Here is a 20,474-nt window from a genome sequence, read left to right on the forward strand (position 1 = left end):
TCTGCAAAATTATTCTGAAAGTGTTTGCAATGAAAATTACTCAAGTAACTAACTCCAAAAATGTGATCCTAAAAAAGAGAACCCATTACATTTATGACTTACAGTACTTATAAAAATACACATTTGGCTACAAATGAGGCTATGATGATATCAGACAAGACACAGTTTGGATATTGACAACTCTGAAAGGTTTAAGTAGCATTTCTGCTAAGGCATTCATATTTTTATGCCCATTGATGTAATATCCAGTAAGAGAGTGATATTATTTATTTAAACATAGCATTTCTCTTATATATTACTTAGTAGCTCATTGATGAGAAGTTTGACTTAAAAATATGCAGAATGACGTAAGTGACAGGTTTTCTTTTCATTACATTTTTATACAATGTGTTTAACTCAAAATGTACCATCTCATTTTGCTCTGAAAGGAAATCATTTCTTAATTTCACTTAATTTCCACAAAACCCAAGTTTTGCCCATGAAAGACTGTGAAGACTTCAATTTTGTGGTTCAGATATCAAATAAAATGAATCCTTTCATTAAATATATGTGTTTTCTAACTTTTGACTCTGCTTTATTGAAATCTAATTTTTTATAATGCTTTTATTTCTCTTTTCTCTACTCCTTTTTTCTTTTTTTAATAATGAGATTGTGCAAATTCCTTGTCTCCAAAGTCAAATTTATCCTATGTTGACAGAAAGAAATCTCATCTCAGGAAGATTTCTCACAGTGAGTAGTTAGTTCAGCCCACTGAGAAATGATATATAGCATATATCTTCATGACAGCAGAAAACTCATACTGTCTTTATTTGCCAAAGCATCCATGCTCTTAATTTCAGGCAGGTATTTTTAGTTTCTAGTAATCTGGGGAAAGGTAATAGGTGAAAAAGTCAAAAAATAAAGTGCAAAAGTATGGTGTCGAACACTTGCTATATATAACACCTATAAAACATATAGAAAAGTACATTTGCATTCCAATAACACCTGTGACATTTACACGTTCTATAGAATTCTTGCTTTCAATCTTTGCCTGCATCACATGCTGGTATTATTTCTCTCTAAAAATAGTCAGGCACCTTAAAATATTCAAGTACTCACAGGGTATACAATGCAGCAAATAGTAATTCTTAATGATTTCTATTTTCTAATTCTTGTTCATAAAGTGGTCAAAAATTATAATTAAGCTTAGCAGAACTCAGAAATTCCTTATCAAAATACTTCAAAAGACCATGGTTAAAAGAAAGAAAGAAAATTGCAGCTATATATTTACTTTACAATATGTTCACAATCATGATGCCCAACAATATTCTAACAATAAAAATTATATTTCTGTATCATATCTTTGGGAATAAACTTGCCTTTATGTACATAGGCAGGATCTGCTCTTTAACAAAGCAAATACCCTGGGTTTCCATTTAACGATCACACTAGCATACAACAGATTTTCATTCATAGAGTTTACTTCGCATTTTTTACAGATTTTTTTTTTTCTGGCAATATTTGTCTTTCCTGTTTTATGAACCAAAGCTCTTTTTTGTGTTCCACCTTTTTTTGTATAAGATTCTCATAAATAATTACTGACTTCAAAGGCTCCTGGCAGCTGGACATTTGGTATAATTCTAAGTGATGTTAACAGAACTATGACCATGAACTTGAAGACTTACAAAACAGCCTGATTTATTTCTCTCTCTCTCTCTCCTTCTTTCTTCCCTCCCTCCCTCTCTTTCCCTCCTTCCTTCCTTCCTTCTTTCTTTCTCTCTCTGTCTTTCCTTTCATGAATTGGCATTTGCAGCACCACACATGTCTGCACAGAGAGGAGGTGAGATGTCATTTATCTCCTGAACTACCACAGCTATAGGCAGGGTGCAGAAAAAAGTGTGAAAAGGAAAGGCAGATGTTTGACAGTTTCTTAGAAGCTATGGCTGAAAGAATGACGGGACTGACTGGAAAATCAGAAAACAAGTTTCTCCAGAAGACAGGGCTATCACAGTGCCCGGCCTCGCATGGGTACTCACCACTCCTGTGTCCTCCCCAGGGGCCACACGGTCCTCAGGTAGACCAGCTGACAGCCGCGTCTGTGCCCGGACCCCCGGCTCTGCCCGTGGGCGACGGGGGCCCTCTTGCCTCCCTGGGAAGCAGCTCTTCTTAGGAAATAGTTCTTGGCCTGTTGAGAGAAGGCATTCCTTACACAGGGACCCATGACTCACTGTGACTGCAGGTGAACACTTCAGATACAAATTCAATTTCTAGTGGTAATTATTATGCAAAAACATTTATTTTAATTACATGAGCTTTAAAACTTTTCTGAAAAAGAGGAATAAATGGATAAATATGATATAATTGTGCATTTGCAGTTATACAACATTCACTAACGATACAAATAAAACACTGAAGCATATGGCTGACTATAGTTAATTAGCAGATCAATCAAAACTCTGGTTCTGATCTTCTCGGCACTAGATTTAATTTTCTTAGGGTATTCAAAAGTTACAGTATTCAGGTCTAGTCTGACCATGTATAATACTTGGGTATATCTAACACGTTCACTTTATATTGAGTTGGCCAAAAAGCTCATTTGGGTTTTTCAGTAACATACTATGGAAAAACCTGAACAAACTTTTTTGGGCTAACCCAATGACAACATGAACCACCCAGGTGGGTCAGACACTAAAGAATCTGCCTGCACAGCAGGAGACCTGGGTTCAATCCAAGGTCAGAAAGATCCCTGGAGAAGGGAATGGCAACCCTCTCCAGTATTCTTGCCAGGAGAGTTCCATGGACAGAGAAGTCTGGTGGGACACAGTCCATGGGGTCACAAAGGATTGGACCCAACTGAGTGATTAACACTTTCACTTTCAATAACAACACACATTATGCATTTTGGTAGCACCAGAAATAAATTCAGCTTTATGGAAAAGAAAAGAACTTTCCTTTATAAAATGATAGATTGCTCTCAGAAGAGTGAGGGAGACAGCAGGAGTGCTGTGGGCACTCCATTAGGATACAAATCCAGGCAACTTCCGCCACTTGCTTCTCTGCCACAGGGAAAGTGACGTGACTTATCTCATTAATGAATTTACAAAAAAGAAAAAAAATGAACAAATTCAGGGCCGATGCACCTCCTCCCTTTCTCTTCAGAGACAGCCTCTCCTCTGAAAGTACATGTCCCTTTCTGATTTCCTGTAAGCCACAAGCTTACTCAGGAACCGGTACTACCAACGATAGTGGGGGTGGAGGCCACAGTCAGGGCTGGAGATTCAGTCTGTGGGTGATGATGGCACCCAGTGCTTGGTACCATGGTCACGGTCTCTACTCGTCCACCTCTCCAGTCTTGTTTTTGTGCGTCTCTCCAACACAAATCATCACACTCCAACCACAGTAGCCTTCTTGCAATTCCTAGTTACAGTGACCTCCTTACGCATCAGGAATGTCATCCATACAGTCATCTTCTCCCTGGTATGCTTTCCCCATTGATTTTCATATGGCTGGCTCTGTATCATCTTTCAGTCCTGAGTTGAATGTCCCCTGCTAGCTAGCCTTCTTGAATACTCTATCTAAATATTAACACAACCCTCTCTCCATCACTGAACATTATGTTCCTCTAAATTAACTCAACTTGTCATTATACCCTGGTCTTTTGGTCAGTCTGACTTCCTCCCCATGACTCCAAGATTCATGAGGTCAGGGATCATGGTTGTTTCATTTGTAACTATTACATAGTAAATATTCACTCAACATTTCTGGAATAAATAACTGAAAAGACACTGGTAGACATGAAATCTTAAAATATATTTAATTTGGGGGAAATGTTAAGAAGGACATATAATAGTTCCCCCAAATTAAATATATTTTGATTCCATATATACCAGTGTCTTTAATAGTTTCAGATCATCATGAAATATCTTTTAAATGAGTGAATAGGAATTGTGGCTCTTAAATAACACTGTCTTCACAGATCAAGCACAAGAATCCTCAGATGATGCAAAAAGAATACATTGCTAAGTGGCCTGACGTTAGCATATAATAGTACCTCTGGAGATGGTGTCTATGGTTTAGCAGCATGACATTTGAACATTTGATAAAATGTTTTCATAGAAAATATAGAATTCATTGAGTATTACCATTAAATCTCAGCACTAGAGACATTTTTCAAAAACATTCCAAGCAGCTGAGTAGAAAACTGAACAATCAGTTGCCACATGGTCTTTGAAAGACCAATAGGCAGAGGGTAAGGCCAACACAGCCTAAGTTTTCAGACCACTCAGTAGAGTTGAGAAATCAAACTCTTCAGATGACTTTTCTCAAGAGCTAGCTTTAGCAGTAGCTGAAACTGTGATAGTGGCAACAGTCACAAAGACAGTGGCATCAGCACCAACAAGGCTTGACAGCCTCAAAATATGGAACAAAAATCATAATTCTTCTGTGTCATAAGATAATAAGTTCTGATAAATGGCAATTTACTTTGCAGATGAGTTTTTAGTAGTTACATTTGCCAAGGATTACTTTTTTTCCCCTGCTTGTAATCAATTGTGTATCCACTTGTAAAGCCTCTACTAACAGGAAGAATACAACAGCAAACAGAATTTCTAAAAACAAATATAATCTTATGCTCATTATTAAGTGAACTGAATTAAATAGGAAAGAAATAGAGCCACCTTTGTCCAGGGAACACAGTCCCACAGCTGTCTCGGATAGCCCAGATGCGGACTGCGGGCCCCAAGGTCACCAGCAGAAGTTGACTTTGGGGCTTTCTTTGGTACCAGACTTGTTCTGATCACAATGAAAAGCTACACTGATCTAGGCAGGAAGGTTTGCAGGAAATGCAGAATGAAACTAAAATCAGATTGAACACTGCCCCCAGAGGGCCAGATTTCATCAAGCAACACATAATGCAGTGTGTTTACAAATTCCTGAGAATTCTCTGGCCGGCCAGTTGTTAGGGCTGTGCTTTCACTGCTGTGGGCTCAGATTCAGTCCCTGGTCTGGGATCTAAGATTCCATAAACTGCATGCTGCAGTCACACACACACACACACACACACACACACACACACACAAATCCTTGAGCAATGCTCAATGACCGCACAGATGTATTATGTGCTCTCCACCTCTGGATTCTGATGGGATTTGGTTTATGCCAGGTAGACAGGGGGTTCAAACTAGGAGGCAGACATGTTACAACTCAGAGGATAGTCTTGAAGCTCTTGGAATGTGACTTTGAACTGTTGCCCAACTAGTATCCAACATGTGGCCCCAACACTTCATGGCAACTAGATGGGGAAACAATGGAAACAGTGACAGACCTTATTTTGGGGGGATCCAAAATTACTGCAGATGGTGACTGCAGCCATAAAATTAAAAGACCCTTGCTCCCTAGAAGAAAAGTTATGACAAACCTAGACAGCATATTAAAAAGCAGAGACATTACTTTGCCAACAAAGGTCCATCTTGTCAAAGCTATGGTTTTTCCAGTAGTCATGTATGGACTATAAAGAGAGTTGGACTATAAAGAAAGTTGAGCACCGAAGAATTGATGCTTCTGAACTGTGATGTTGAAGAAGACCCTTGAGAGTCCCTTGGACTGCAAGGAGATCAAACCAATCAATCCTAAAGGAAATCAGTCCTGAATATTCACTGGAAGGACTGATGCTGAAGCTGAAACTCCAATCCTTTGGGCATCTGATGCAAAGAACTGACTCACTGTAAAAACCCTGGTGCTGGGAAAGACTGAAGGAGGAGTTCTGGGACAACAGAGGATGAGATGGTTGGATGGCATCACTGACTCGATGGACATGAGTTTGAGCAAGCTCTGGAAGTTGGTAATGAACAGGGAAACCTGGTGTGCTGCGGTCCATGGAGTTGCAAAGAGTTGGACATGACTGAGCAACTGAACTGAAATTATAGACGGTTCAATAGTTCATATTTCATACATGACTATATTATGAATATGAGCCAAGTTACTATTAAACTTGGTGCTTTGTGTAGTAAGTTATCAAGGTAACAATTACCAACAAACGGTGATATTACTATATATATTTATAATATATATAACATAATCATAATAAAATATATAGCATTTGTCTATAATACAAATACTAAATACTGAAATATAAATATATAAAATGGAAAAAATTAATAAAAAGACAAATCTACATTTAATACAGGGCTTCCCTTGTAGCTTAGTTGGTAAAAGAATCTTCCTGCAACGCAGGAGACAGGGTTCAATTCCCAGGTTGGGAAGATCCCTTTGAGAAGACAATGGCACAGAGGAAAATCCCATGCACAGAGGAGCCTGGGAGGCTACGGTCAATGGGGTTGCAAGAGTCAGACATGACTTAGCAACAAAACCACCACTATATTTAATAAAAAAATTATATATATATATATATATATATGTATATATAAACTATATAGATACAAGAGACATGGATTTGATCCCTGGGTCAAGAAGATTCTCTGGAAGAGGGCACAGCAACCCACTGCAATATTTTTGCCTGGAGAATCCACTGGACAGAGTAGCCTGCCGGGCTGCGGTCCATAGGGTCTCCATAGAGTCAGACATGACTGAAGCAACTTAGTACTAATACTATGTATTTATGGATGCTTATTTTTCACCATGAAAAAATATAAATATTCCTGAAGATAGTGAGAAATAGCTGTCTCAGCTACTATACACTTCACCTCCTCCTTGTAGTCTTTTTCTCTCCAAATATCAGGAATTTTAAATCCCTAAAAATAAGAACTACATCAATACAATTTTAGTGTCTGAACACACACAAAGGGTTTTGGCATTCAAAGAAAAATACGATGCTAAAATGTGTTTTAGAGAATGAACTGCATGGCGTTATTTATTGTCCTGGGTAGATACATGTGTGTCCATACACAGAGTACTTTAATGCACTTTATTTCCAGAGGATGCATTCCTGGAAAGACTTCTGCTAATAAAGTGAGTGCGACAAAGCTATATTTGAGCTTTCATGTCATCCTTTCAGAATCTGGATGGAAATTACAGCTAAATAAATGACTCAGTAGTCAACCTTCTAGAAACAGCCATAGTTAGCTTTTAGGGTAATGCTAACTTCACTGTGGTTTTAGTAATCTCATCAACTTTTTGGTTAGGGATGGATAAATAACTAGCTTTTAGTATGTAAATTACCAACAAAAACATTTTGCAGAAAATGGGTCAAGTTAGAGATGTAAATGAGGCCTAAAATGTCTCATTAGGTTTTGAATTGCCTTTTTTTTTTTCCTTAAGCATTATAAATCTTGCAAGCTTTGGGGGTAATTTTCTCGCTTGAATAAGCGAGTAAGGTCTTTTCCAATAATAAATGACCAAAAGTACTTCTTGAAACTAATTCTGCTTGAAAAAAAAAAAAAAAACAGAGCAAATTGAATACTGAAATATAGTTTTCAGGTAAGTTGTACAGATCCCATGTACAGATTTCACAAAGGACCTAGTGTGGCAAAATATTCAATGCCTCTCCTTTAATATCAACTGTATATTTGAAAGATACTTATCAGATCTAGAGACAAATCGTTAACTATGAATATAGGTCTATTTTGTGAAGGAATGGATCTTTGATTTAGCAAAAAGTCTCTGTGGTTCTCCTCTGACAAGTCCTATTTGTAATGCTCGTGTCTAATCCATATTTTCAGAACAAATACTATGCAAAGGTAGGGTCTTGCTCATAGCACTGCTCTTGGGCCAGCTTACACAGTCAAATGATGAATGCAGACACAAAAGCCAGGCAAAACTGCTTTAGATCTTATAAGATACTAATAAAACAGCGTCGTATCACAGACCGAGACTGTCACCAGGCGGCTTCACACCTCTTCCTTCCACCACGTTCCTTTCTCTCCTAGAAACCACTCATTTACAGCAGCCAAAATTAGCCTCGTGCGACAATGTATGAAGTGTGTGCCGCTCGTCTTCAGCTATCACGGCACTGCCAATGTTTAGGACAGTTTAACATCTCAAACTCATGACAGGGGGCTGCTGAATTTTTGTCACTCGCAAAGCTGCAAAAATGGGATAGTAAATATATAATTACAGTAACTACCTATATTTAAACAGCTTAGAAATCTAACAGGGAAATCCATCAACCCACTGTCATCATTTAGTTTGTGCTGGGCCTAATTAAAGATAAACACTTAAAGTCAGTGATTATAAAACCGCATTTCAGATCGCTTTCTTTTTAATTCTCAGCAACAACCAATATCCCCTCCCCCCACCTATATATATACTCTTTCTAAAATATCAGCTTCAATATTTGCCTGCTCCTTCATTCGTTTCATACTTTGCTATAGCAGTCTCTGTAATGGATCTTTATGAAACAGAGCCTTTTGTGTTTAGCCCAAGTGATCTAAACAAATCATAAGTATGCATATATCACATTTTCTTACAGAATAGATTTTATTGTTTCATTCATTTTACCCGGTAAGAAAAAAAGGGATGATGAGACTAAATTCTTCACACAAGTATCTTATTTAAATTGGTCCCTGTTGCCTACCAAATTTTTAGAGGTCAATATAAGATATTCTCACATGTTTTAGCAAAGCAAGTAAGGAGATGACAGCAGGTCTTGAGGTCATTCAGACCTAGTCACAGCGGGTAAAATAATAGGTGTTTGGTCACTGTGTCATGTGTTTTAATATAAGAGTTATTTCAAGTAGACAGGACAGATAATCTGAGAGAGAAATATGAGTCCTGGCGTGTGTTTGTATGGTCTACATACTACTGTGTCACCTCTTTTGCTCCCTACTAAAAGTCTTACTGGCCTCCCTAAATCTTGCAGAGCTTTGTTAAAATTTTTGTCTTTGTCCACCAAGTATTCCTTCCATTTTCACCTTAGTTCCTACTTGAGGATGACCTCAAACCTCTCTCACAGTCTAGTCAGACTCTTCAAAGAGCAACCTCCTTCCCAGGGCTTTAGGAGATAGGAAGCATACCCCGCCATCTCTCTCCTTTCAATTAGAGTTACTCACTTATCTCTTTAATAAATGCACAAAAGATGATCATACAGTCACGTACTTGGAGCTAAGGAAAATGGCCCAGCTTCACTGAACACTTGTCATGTGCCACACGTTCACTCTACCCCCCAAGCAAGCCATGCAGGAAGCGTAATGATTAGTCCCACATTAAAAATGAGGGAATTAACCCCTTAGAGAAGCTGGGTACCATGACTGAGATCATAGAGTATGTGGTGGAAAGAGAACCTGGGAGCAAGTACAGGTTCAAAATCAGGTCTCTGTATATGATAAACAGAGCCTCTCCTAGGCACACGCTTCCTCCATACATTCTAGCCTCTAAACACATTGTCATCTGTGTTACGTGTCTAATACAGGGGGGTTAGGGTTCTGAAGCTCTCATGAATCCAGGCTGCCATTATCTTTGCTAATAGCATCCCCATCCAGAGACTCTATCTGAGGCAAAAGTGGTTCTCTTGAATGTAGAGATGAACATGAGCTGGAACCCATATTCAAGTGGTAATTCTTTACACTCCTGTCATTTCTATGATTATTTATAAAGTCTCTGCAAATACAATTCTGCTTCTTGGTAAGGCCTTTTGACACTGTAAGTTCAGAAAATCTATTACCAGAAATAACACCTCACCAATACTTAAATCTCAACAACATCCAAGGTTTTCACATCTATGATTACATTTTATTCTCAAGATAGATCTTTGTCAGACACAGCTGATCCATGATCATCCCATTCACTTACAAGAGAAAGATGATAAAAGAGAAAGTATGAAAGATAAATGAATGATTGGTTAGAATCAACTACTTGGGGACACCGCTGTAAGTACCTAAATTCTCCCTTCAAATTCACATACTGAGGCAGGAGGAAGCAGACCCCCTCCTAGGGTAAAGTGATTGGAGATTCATTCCCTATGGACTGAAACTCCAAGAGAACAGCAGGACAATTAAGGGAGGAGGTCGGGCCCTGCCCAGACCACATATTTCTCCTTCCCAAAGTCAGCAAACCTCCTTGACCACATGTGCACAGACAGACACTTGGGTGGTCAAAGGGGAAGTCAAGCAATGCTCTACCTGTAGGCCTTTTCGATTGAATCCATTTTGCCTAAGAGATGTGTGAACACACATGGAAGGATCCTGAGATATACCATATATGGACTAGAAGAAGAACTGAGTCACTAAGTTTTGTTCGACTCTTACGACCCCATGGAGCCTGCCAGGCTTCTCTGTCCATGACTTTCTCCAGGCAAGCATACTGGAGTGGGTTGCCATTTCCTTCCCAGGGGATCTTCCTGATCCAGGGATCGAACCCAGGTCTCCTGCACTGCAGGCAGATTCTTTACCGACTGAGCTAAAAGGGAAGCCCCATATATGGACTATGAACCAGGAAAATCAAACTGATGATTGGTCAAAAAACCCAGAAGAAATGCTCCATAAAAGTAATTCAAACTGCCATGAGGGTGCCACTCAGCCACTCTCCCTGAGTCCACCCATGTGTCTATCCACAGATACTGGACTCTTTTCCTCCTAATAAATACGTAACTTGCTTCACTACATAAATACTTAACTTGCTTCACTACATTCTGTCTTTGTGGGAATTATTTTCTGCAAAGTCGAAGGGCCAGGGTCCTCTGGGAATTGGTGATGGACAGGGAAGCCTGGAGTGGTACAGTCAATGGGGTTGCAAAGAGTCGGACACAACTGAATGACTGAACTGAACTGACCTAGTGGCTAGGATTTGGTGCACTCACCACCATTACTCGGACTCAATTTCTGGCTGGGAACCCGAACCTTGCTCCAAGTCACTGCAGGCTGAGGACACCCAAGATCAATATCTTCCTTTCAGTGCATATGGTCTTCAGCACATTCTACAGGTGACATAATTGGGGTTCATGTAGCATTTTGTTAACAGCTTATTAAGGGCAAGTTCTAGGATTAGAAGTTGTGTCTGTCTCCAAGACCACCCTTTTTTCCTCATAACTCAAGTTCAGTTGAGAGTACACACTGACTGCTTACATAATGCCTGGTCTTTTTCCTTATCTCACATTGAGATTTTCTCTACTCAGGTTTTCACTTTGTTAATAGAAAGAACCATGTTTTATTTTCTTTGCATAACTCACAAACTATACCTTTGAAGCTATGTTTAAAAAGCCAAGGTATAATTCAGATTACTGGTGATGTGAATGTGATCTGGAAATAAAAGAAAGTTTTCCCCAGTTGTACTTTTACCTACTCACTCAGAAACTGAATCTCAAGCAATTCTGGAAAGGAACTGCAGTCTTTGAAACCCCTATGCATTCCTGGTCACTCCTTATTAGGCAAGCTATGTTGAGGGCCACAATTTGAACTCTTTATATTATCCCAGGCTTCCCTGGTGGCTCAGACAGTAAAGAATCTGCCTGCAATGTGGGAGACCCAGGTTTGATCCCTGGGTCAGAAAGATTCCCTGAAGAAGGGAATGGCTACCCACTCCAGTATTCTTGCTTTGAGAATTCCATGAACAGAGGAGGCTGGCTGGTTACAGTCCATGGGGTGACAAACAATCGGACCATAAAGAAGGCTGAGTGCTGAGGAATTGATTTCAAACTATGGTGCTGGACGGCAAGGAAGTCAACAATGAATATTCATTGGAAGTACTGATGCTGAAGCTGAAGCTTCAATACATGGGCTGCATGATGCAAAGAGCTGACCCATTGGAAAAGACCCTGATGCTGGGAAAGATTGAGAGCAGGAGATGGGGGCAACAGAGGATGAGATGGTTGGATGGCATCATCGAAACAATGGACATGGATTTGAGCAAATTCCAGGAGACAGTAAAGGACAGGGAACTCTGTGTGATGCAGTTCATGGGGTTGCAGAGTTGGACATGGCTGAGCAACTTAACAATATTTTCCTAAGTCCCCTAAGGCTCAGCAAGTCTAAAATGACTTGTTCAAAGTTTTATCAAACCTAAAGTCACATCTTTAGACATGTCTTGGCACTGCACCACTGTGTAACTAGAATTTGTTATCTTTACCACATATCTCTAAGTATAGATCGTGAAATCTGTAGGACACGAAAGATTTATAGGCTGATGTAACTTAAAATCAAAGAGCTGGACTCAAAAGCACATGGCACTTTTCTTATTGGTTTAGTATGTGTATACACATGTATTTATAAAATACTGATTATATTGTGAAAGTGCTAATACAAATCAGCTTTCTGTTCATGGATTTTATTGTATTCCCTCCTGCCTCTCCCATCCTGTTGTTTTGTGTGAGACACGATATCAAGAGAAAAATTTATGAAATCCCACTGCATTATATCACATAGTATATAACGGGGAAATAATAAACATTGAATGAATGAATGGGAATAGGCCAGGTAATCTGATTACATTGGTTAAAGTGATCACTGATTGATGTAAAGTAACACAGTGAAAAGAATTATGATGAATATATATACATATTTAGCTATAAGAGTATATCCTATAAGATCATAGAATACGTCTGAATCTCTTATCTCTTATGTCTGTACCCAGCATCAGGTAGAGTACTGGACCCAAGTTAGATATTCAATGTATATGTGTTTCACTGATGAACACTTTCTGCTCACAGGTAGTATATAATCCAGGAGTGCAGATAAGTGAAAAATATTTTTCACCCTCTTTCTCATTTCTGGCCTCAGTATTTAAAAAGGATGGCCTGGCTTTTACAGATACTTGGGCAGAAACTTTGTCTTTTCAACAACACACTAAGCGTTGTGGAAAACGCACTTATCACAACCTTGTGTTTGAATGAACCCCAAAGTATTTGATCTGCACAGGTCCTGGTGGCTCGGCGGTAAAGAATCTGCCTGCCAGTGCAGGAGACACAGGAGACAACAGTTCAGTCTCTGAGTTGGGAAGATCCCCTGGAGGAGGGCATGGCAACCCACTCCAGTATTCTTGCTTGGAGAATCCTATGCACAGAGGACCCTGGTGGGCCACTATGCATGGGGTCCCAAAGAGTCAGACATGACTGAAGTGATTGAGCCTCATAGCAGCAGCTGCACAGGTCATTTTAGAGAGAGAAAAATAGTAAGGGTTTTCAGTTCTTCAGGTTCACATACATATTCTATTTGCAAGTGTTTCAAAGGGCTCTCATAATTTGTCTTTATTTCATCCTCATGATGTTTCTCTCGACTACAGTTTTATATTATATAGGTATGTATGTATGTATGTATACACACACACAATGATACAAGTTAGAACTGCGCATTGGTAATATACTCAATATGGAAACACAAATACCTTAAATATACAATTTTCAAATGAGCATCACTTGGTTTAAATTTCACTAACTTTATATCAACAAAAGCAAACCAAACAAAGCAAAATAAAAGCAGACTCATAGATAATAGAAAATAAATGAGTTGTGGCTAAGAAGAAGGGTAGTGGTGTGAAACGGATGAAGGGGATTAAGAGGTACAAACCTCTGGTTATATAATAAATAAGTTACAATGATGTAATATACAGCATAAGGAATGTGGTCAATAATATTGCAATAAGCTAGCACAGGGACAAAAGGTTATAAGACTTACAGTGGTGATCTTTTCATAATGTGTACGAATGTTAAAAATCATTATGCTGTGTATCTGAAACTAACATACTATTGTAGATCAGTTATATTAAAAAATGCCATCTAACCACTCTGTGACTACAACTTTATTTTTTTAGTTTGAATTTAAGAAATTCATAAGCTCTAAAATAGTTTAACATTTTGTTAAAAATACAATAATCTTTCATTAGACTTCCTTTCATGTACAAATTATACTTATGTTCAAATTTGTTTACTTGTAAAACCTTGTTTTCATTTTCAGTGGATATGTATTTTAAACTGAACAATTTTGGAGTGTCTTGAGTTTCAACGAAATGGATCATACAAACAAATTAAGGGAAAATACTGTTTTTCATCTAACAGTTTTTTTAACTCAATGAATAGTTTTCAGGAATAAATTACAGCTGTAAAGTTATAAATAAAAAGGTAGGTATATTCAAGTCCATCTCCTGACCTGAGTTAAAGATTGATCACATTTTGAAGATTCTGATTAAAAGGAAGATATTCGTCTTCAGCAGATTGCTGAAACTTCAAAGGTTATGAATGCACTTGTGGAATCTCCACCCCAGCAAGGGTCAGTGTGTGTGTGTGTCTGTGTGTGCACGTGTGTGTACATGCACATAGTATCATGCATTGAACATATTTCAAGGCTACACTGAGCTTATCTATACATATAGAGAAAAAGACAAGCCTCCCTTTAATAAGCAGAGAATTGAGAGTTAGCACAGATCTATCTGGAAAGAACTGAGACTAATAGAAATTCAAGCTGCCTTCACACCATCAGCAAAACTTCCACCAAAGGATCTTTTGGCATTATTGTTTTTATCCATAGCTCCCTGACCTGTGGAAATAACAAGGAGAGAAAGCGGGAGAAACGATTTCCTTTTGGAAACCTGTCTTTCACTCTCTGACAGGAGTTTATAAAAATAGGTACAAGTTTATGTCCTTGTAATAATCACTGTATTTCTCTACAATGATTTCTATACATGTAGGCATCAGTTTTATTAGCCTAACCTGTACATCACTACCTTCCAAAAACTTACTGCACCTGATTCCATCAATTCATTCATTCTTCCATAGATCTGGTCAATAAATAGCATCCATCCAAACTTTCTTTGGGATGTCTGGCCCATTCCATCAAATCTCTTTCAAATATACTTGTACTTATTCTACACAAATACAACAAATGTTCATTTTTTCTTGTATATCACTAAGACCTAATTCATTTGGAATGTCTATATTTATTTGCTTCATTAAGAATAACTTATATTAATATTTTGCTCTGATCAGAACTAATATGTCAAAGCAGGAAACAAGTACTTTAAGAAATAATAAATTAAACAATATAATTTTCCTTTAAGGGCAAGTGGTGCATGAAAGGAGAAATGTTACCATCATACTGCAGGCTTAACTATTCTGAAAAATTAAATAAAATTAAATGAAATGTCTCAAAGAAACAGCTGTATAAGTTTAAACAAATCAGATGTGTTCTATGGGAATATGCTATTTTACAATGATTAATGTTCTCAAGTTGAGAAGGATTATTATACTTGATACTTGAAGTTTATTGACAAATAGTTGTCCTGACCATTTTCCAATTTAATTTGAGGTTAATTTTTTTTAGCAGCAATGCTGTTCAAGTGCTCAAAATGTTACACCAGAAGTCCGGCTCCACCAACCCAGGTACAAGTCCTACCTGAACTTGAACTCTGATGTTTTATACAAGGTCAAGGTACTCACTCACAGCAAGTGTTCCTTGCAGGGACCCTGTTCAGAGGAGCACACGTGAGACCGGGTGTCACACTGATATGGCCATCCCTGGAAGCTGAGCCTCGTAGAAGCAACAAGAAGTTTGTGGCAGGCAGGGAGACCTAGTCAGGACACCCCACCCACCCCTCTCCAGCGAGACACAGCTCTCATCTCATCACCAGCTCTGAAGGCAGCTGGCCAGGCAGACACAATGCCCCAGCACGGGGAGGGAAGAGCTGCGGGGAGCAAGCTGATGGCCCCTCTCTACGGACAGGGAAGAAGAGAAAGGCAGGATATTGAAAATAAATAACACAACTCCCTCTCTGATGTAAAGTGCCAAAGATTTCAGAAGGGAATGCAAATCCAGCACAGAAGACCTTTGTTTTCTTCTCTTGTATTTTGACATTTTCCTAGAATCACTTGATAGCACTCACATTAAGCTTCATTTCAGATTCTGTCCAAAGTCAAACTACCAGGTGCAGCAGAGTGTGACAAAACTTTCCCAAAGAAAAGATCAGAAGGAGCGCTTGTGTTGATTTTTCATTCGCAGCATTCCTAAGAAGACTGATTACAAAAATTAAAGGTCACAGGAAAGAAGCAAACTGTACAGTAATAGGGTATTTCTTCTCCTATTAGAAACTATGATAGCACATCTAATTTTCACAAACTCTCCAGCTGTCCTTACAATGAAAGCTATTTTGTGTGTCCTTTTACCCCATCACCAATAAAGCTTCATGATCTAAATATGAAGATGAATACTGTTAGCAGGAATAAACTATCAGATTTTCACGTGGAAAAGAGAGACACTGTAACCACAGTGCATGTTAAACACTTGCAATCATTGTGTCAATGCAGACTTCTTAGAGAAATTTCAAATAGTGCATTCTGAAACCATGAAAGTGTGTTTGAAGGATAATGATAGTGACATGAGCTATATTTTCCAAAAACGTCACATCAAGGATCTAAAAACAAACAAAAAAACCCCAGAAAGCAGCATGTTAAAACTCGTTTCCTATCTGAGGTTGCATGAGAGTTATAAAAAAAAAGAAAGAAAAAAAAAAACAGGAAGAAAATTAAATTTCTATTTTCACAGGCAATAATGTGTTGTACAATTTGCAATTAAAAATAAATTAGGCACAAAATCTGCAACAGATTGTTTTTAAACTTTCATTAAACCTCTTGAGTTATGCTGCTGGATGCAACGTGCTAACAGAAATGCTAGGGTTGAAATGAGTTTCTGGCATATGAAATAAAATTATGTCTTCAATCTACAAAAATTTAATTTACAGCTTAGCTGATTGGATGGAGCATTTTAACACCATTTTGGAGGTTTAAGAACAGCAAGTGCCATAATCCTCTGAGTATTTTGATCACTAGCACACAGGCATGTAACATACTTTGTGTTCAAGGGAAACCTTTATCCAGGATGCAAAGCTGGTGCTGAATTATAATCACATTCAAAAAGATTGCAAGCCTGTGGGTATTAAGCTTTGCACTCTCAAGCTTAGCCAAGAAGATTTAAGCAACCTACTCTGGGATCATACAGTTGATCTGATCAGAGTATTTGGAGACCTTGAAGTTTATTTTTATCAGAAGTTTTACATTCAGGGTCTCAAACATTAGACCTTTTCAGAGCTAATCAAAAGTGTTCCTTGCAACTCCAGCAATGACACTTACAAGCAGATGGGATTCACGAGAGAAAGAAAAAATAAAATGAGAGAGAGAGACAGACAGACACAATAGTTTACCCCTAAATAAAAGAAAATCTTGAAGGCCTAAAAACAACTTCTGATGTCTTAGATGTTATTCCAGATTTCTTTGCTGCATTTGTCTGAAAAGGATTTGTCAGATATTTTTGCTACTCAATTTAAATAACTTAAGTTATTTAAATGACAGATGCCATCTGTATCCTAAAGCAGTCAACTATTTTGCTGAACTTTTTGTTGTTGTTCAGATGAATTGGGGAGTTATTTATGGAGCAGGTATTGCTCATATTCAGTCTCTAATATCAGAGACAAGGATAAAATAGAGATCAAGTTCAGATTTTTTTTTTTCATCTACACTTCCATAAAGTGACTACTGAACACTTATAAATTAATATATAACTGAAAAATGACATGAGCTACTCATACATGAATGTCTCTTCATTGTGGATATGAGAAAATAAAGGTATACACAGTTCAGGTTCTTTACAATAACTGGATCAATGTTCTTAAACCTAGCATCATGTACTCTTTATTTGTTCTTTTGTAATCAGTGACTATTTGGGGAGCATTTCTGCTACATTTACATAGTTTTGATTGAAAATGATAAAGGACTATGATGATTTCTGACAACCAGTCTATACCTTCTCATTTATTAATCATTTATTTTTCCTTTACTTTTTTTTTAATCAAGAAAACATGCATATAACTCAAACCACAATTTGTATTTCAATAATAATGAAGTGAAAGAAGTTTCCCAAATGGATCCTTTCAAAAACAAACAAAAAAAGAGCAAGACACATCATCTCTCATTCATGGTCATGGAGCCTTAGCTTGATCTGCTTAAATCTGTTTGACTTCTTTCATTAATGAAACTATGTGCCCATAGCATCTATACTTGGTAGCTTCAACTGCCTGGGGAAGACAGGGGCACCACTTGCTGGAGCAAGGAGCAGACAGGGGTTAGGTTTAGATAGGACCATCTGGGAAAAAGAAAGGTGCAAGTCAGACTTAGTTTGTAGATGACCTGAGATGACCTTAGCAATTCTCTGAAGTCTGACTTGAAAAATCATGTTGACTGATTGGGCTAGGTGGTAGTCCCAGTGGAGATAAACACATCTGGGAATGTAGAGTCACATACACATACATACATACACACACACACACACACACACACACACACAGATTCATATATATATTTGAAAAAAAGTCATAGATTCAACTTAGAATTTAGGTCTCATATTAGGCCTGAGACTAGAAATAGGGATATAGATGTTTTATCAAGTGACTGGGAAGAATTTCTAAAACTTGAGCCAGAGTGGCCTGTGCAATGACCCTTTGTACACAAGCAACTGTGGGTCTCAGGGCACCATGCTTTCAGTTCCAGATTCTAGTCATCTTTGAAGTACTGTCAAGTAAAGGTTTAGACTCATCCCATTTTTCACTATCCCTCCCTTTGCCAACCTCACTGGTGCCTATGATTGCAAGATGACTAATCCTCAAGGGTGACTTCAGCTTTAAAAAATGAACCTGGTGGGTAAGAAGATTCCCATGATTAATTTAAGGATGAAGATAAAAGATGTGTGCCAACAATGTACTCAACAGGTGTTTTAGGGCCTGGCTAAATAAAGTGATGAAGTGAAGTGAAAGTCACTCAGTTGGGTCTGACTCTTTGCAACCCCCTTGGAATTCTCCAGGCCAGAATACTGGAGTGGGTAGCCTTTCCCTCTTCCAGGGGATCTTCCCAGCCCAGGGATTGAACCCAGGTCTCCCACATTGCAGGCAGATTCTCTACCAGCTGAGCCACAAGGGAAGCCCAAGAATACTTCTCCAGTGGATCTTCCCAACCCAGGAATCGAACTAGGTGGATTGCAGGTGGATTCTTTACCAACTGAATTATCAGGGAAGCCCTAAATAAAGTTATGGGTGCACTTAGTTATTACAGGCCTGGGTTAAGCCCTGGTCATGTTGATCTCTTTAAAGTATTTGACACCACTGATTACTCCCTGATTTTTAAATGTCTCCGTTTTTATTTCCTGACACATATCTTTGCTAGTTCTTCTGCTGTCTAATCATTTTTATTGTCCTATTCTGGCTTCTCAACATCCTCTTCATGTATCTAATTATTAGGGCATTTCAGGATTCTGCTCTTGGTTCCTTGCCTTTCTCATGCAAAATACACTTCCTGGATAATCACTGTATCCCATCAGCTTCCATTCCATCATTACTCTGCCAATTCTCAATTACTATCTTCAGGTATTAGCACTCTTCTAAGATCCAGAGCTGAATTTTAGTGGTTGATTGAATGGACATATCAGGGACTTGAGAGATGCAATATCATAAACTAAATTCCTCCTCTCCCTTTAAAACTTTCTCCACTCATTCCTAACCCTGCTCCATCCTCTGTAGACTTCGTCATGGTTAATGGGGCACTTATCCAAAGAAGATATTCTGTTGTGACTTGCAAACCTTCTCTCACCCCTAACATCCAGTATTATGAAATTCTCATAATGCAACCACAAAAAAAGGTCTCTTGGGTCTATTATTGCTCCTCATGCTTCTTTGCCCTTGCTTTCATTTTATCTGTCATCTTCCCATCATATTTTCACAGTAACTCCAATATCTGACTCTGCCAGTTCAATGGTTCTCAGACTGTGATCCCCAAAAATGAGGCATCAACATCAGAGGTGATAGAAAGACAAGGCTCAAGACCCACCCCCAGGCCTAGTGATTGTGAAACTCAGGGTGTGAGGACCAGCAGTCTCTGTTTTTAACAAGCTCTCCACATGATTCAGGTGAATGCTTAATTTGAGAATCACTGATTTGAGTTGATCTCTATTCTACTGGCTGAATGGTTTATTATCTAAGAAGCCCACTGCTATCATCCATAGATAACCTCCACTGGTTACCTATAAGATTAGGCTAGTATCTTCAATGATGTTTATGCAGGAATCAATATCAGTTCAGTTCAGTTGCTCAGTCCTGTCCGAGTCTTTGAGACCCCATGGACTGCAGCACACCACGCCTCCCTGTCCATCACCAACTCCCAGAGCCTACTCAAACTCATGTCCATTGTGTCAGCGATTCCATCCAACCATCTCAACCTCTGTCGTCCCCTTCTCCTCCTGCCTTCAATCTTTCCCACACCATGGTCTTTTCAAATGAGTCAGTTCTTCACATAAGGTGGCCAAAGGATTGGAGTTTCAGGTTCAGCATCAGTCCTTCCAGTGAATATTCAGGATGGACTGGTTTGATCTCCTTGCAAGAGTCTTCTCCAACACCACAGTTCAAAAGCATCAATTCTTCAGCCCTCTATTTTCTTTATAGTCCAACTCTCACATCATACATGACTACTGGAAAAACCATAGCTTTGACTAGGGGGACCTTTGTTCAAAAAGTAATGGATAAGAAAGCTGTGGTACATATACACAATGGAGTATTACTCAGCCATTAAAAAGAATACATTT

Source organism: Capricornis sumatraensis, chromosome 4 (assembly GCF_032405125.1).
Source record: "Capricornis sumatraensis isolate serow.1 chromosome 4, serow.2, whole genome shotgun sequence".
NCBI classification, from domain to species: domain Eukaryota; kingdom Metazoa; phylum Chordata; class Mammalia; order Artiodactyla; family Bovidae; genus Capricornis; species Capricornis sumatraensis.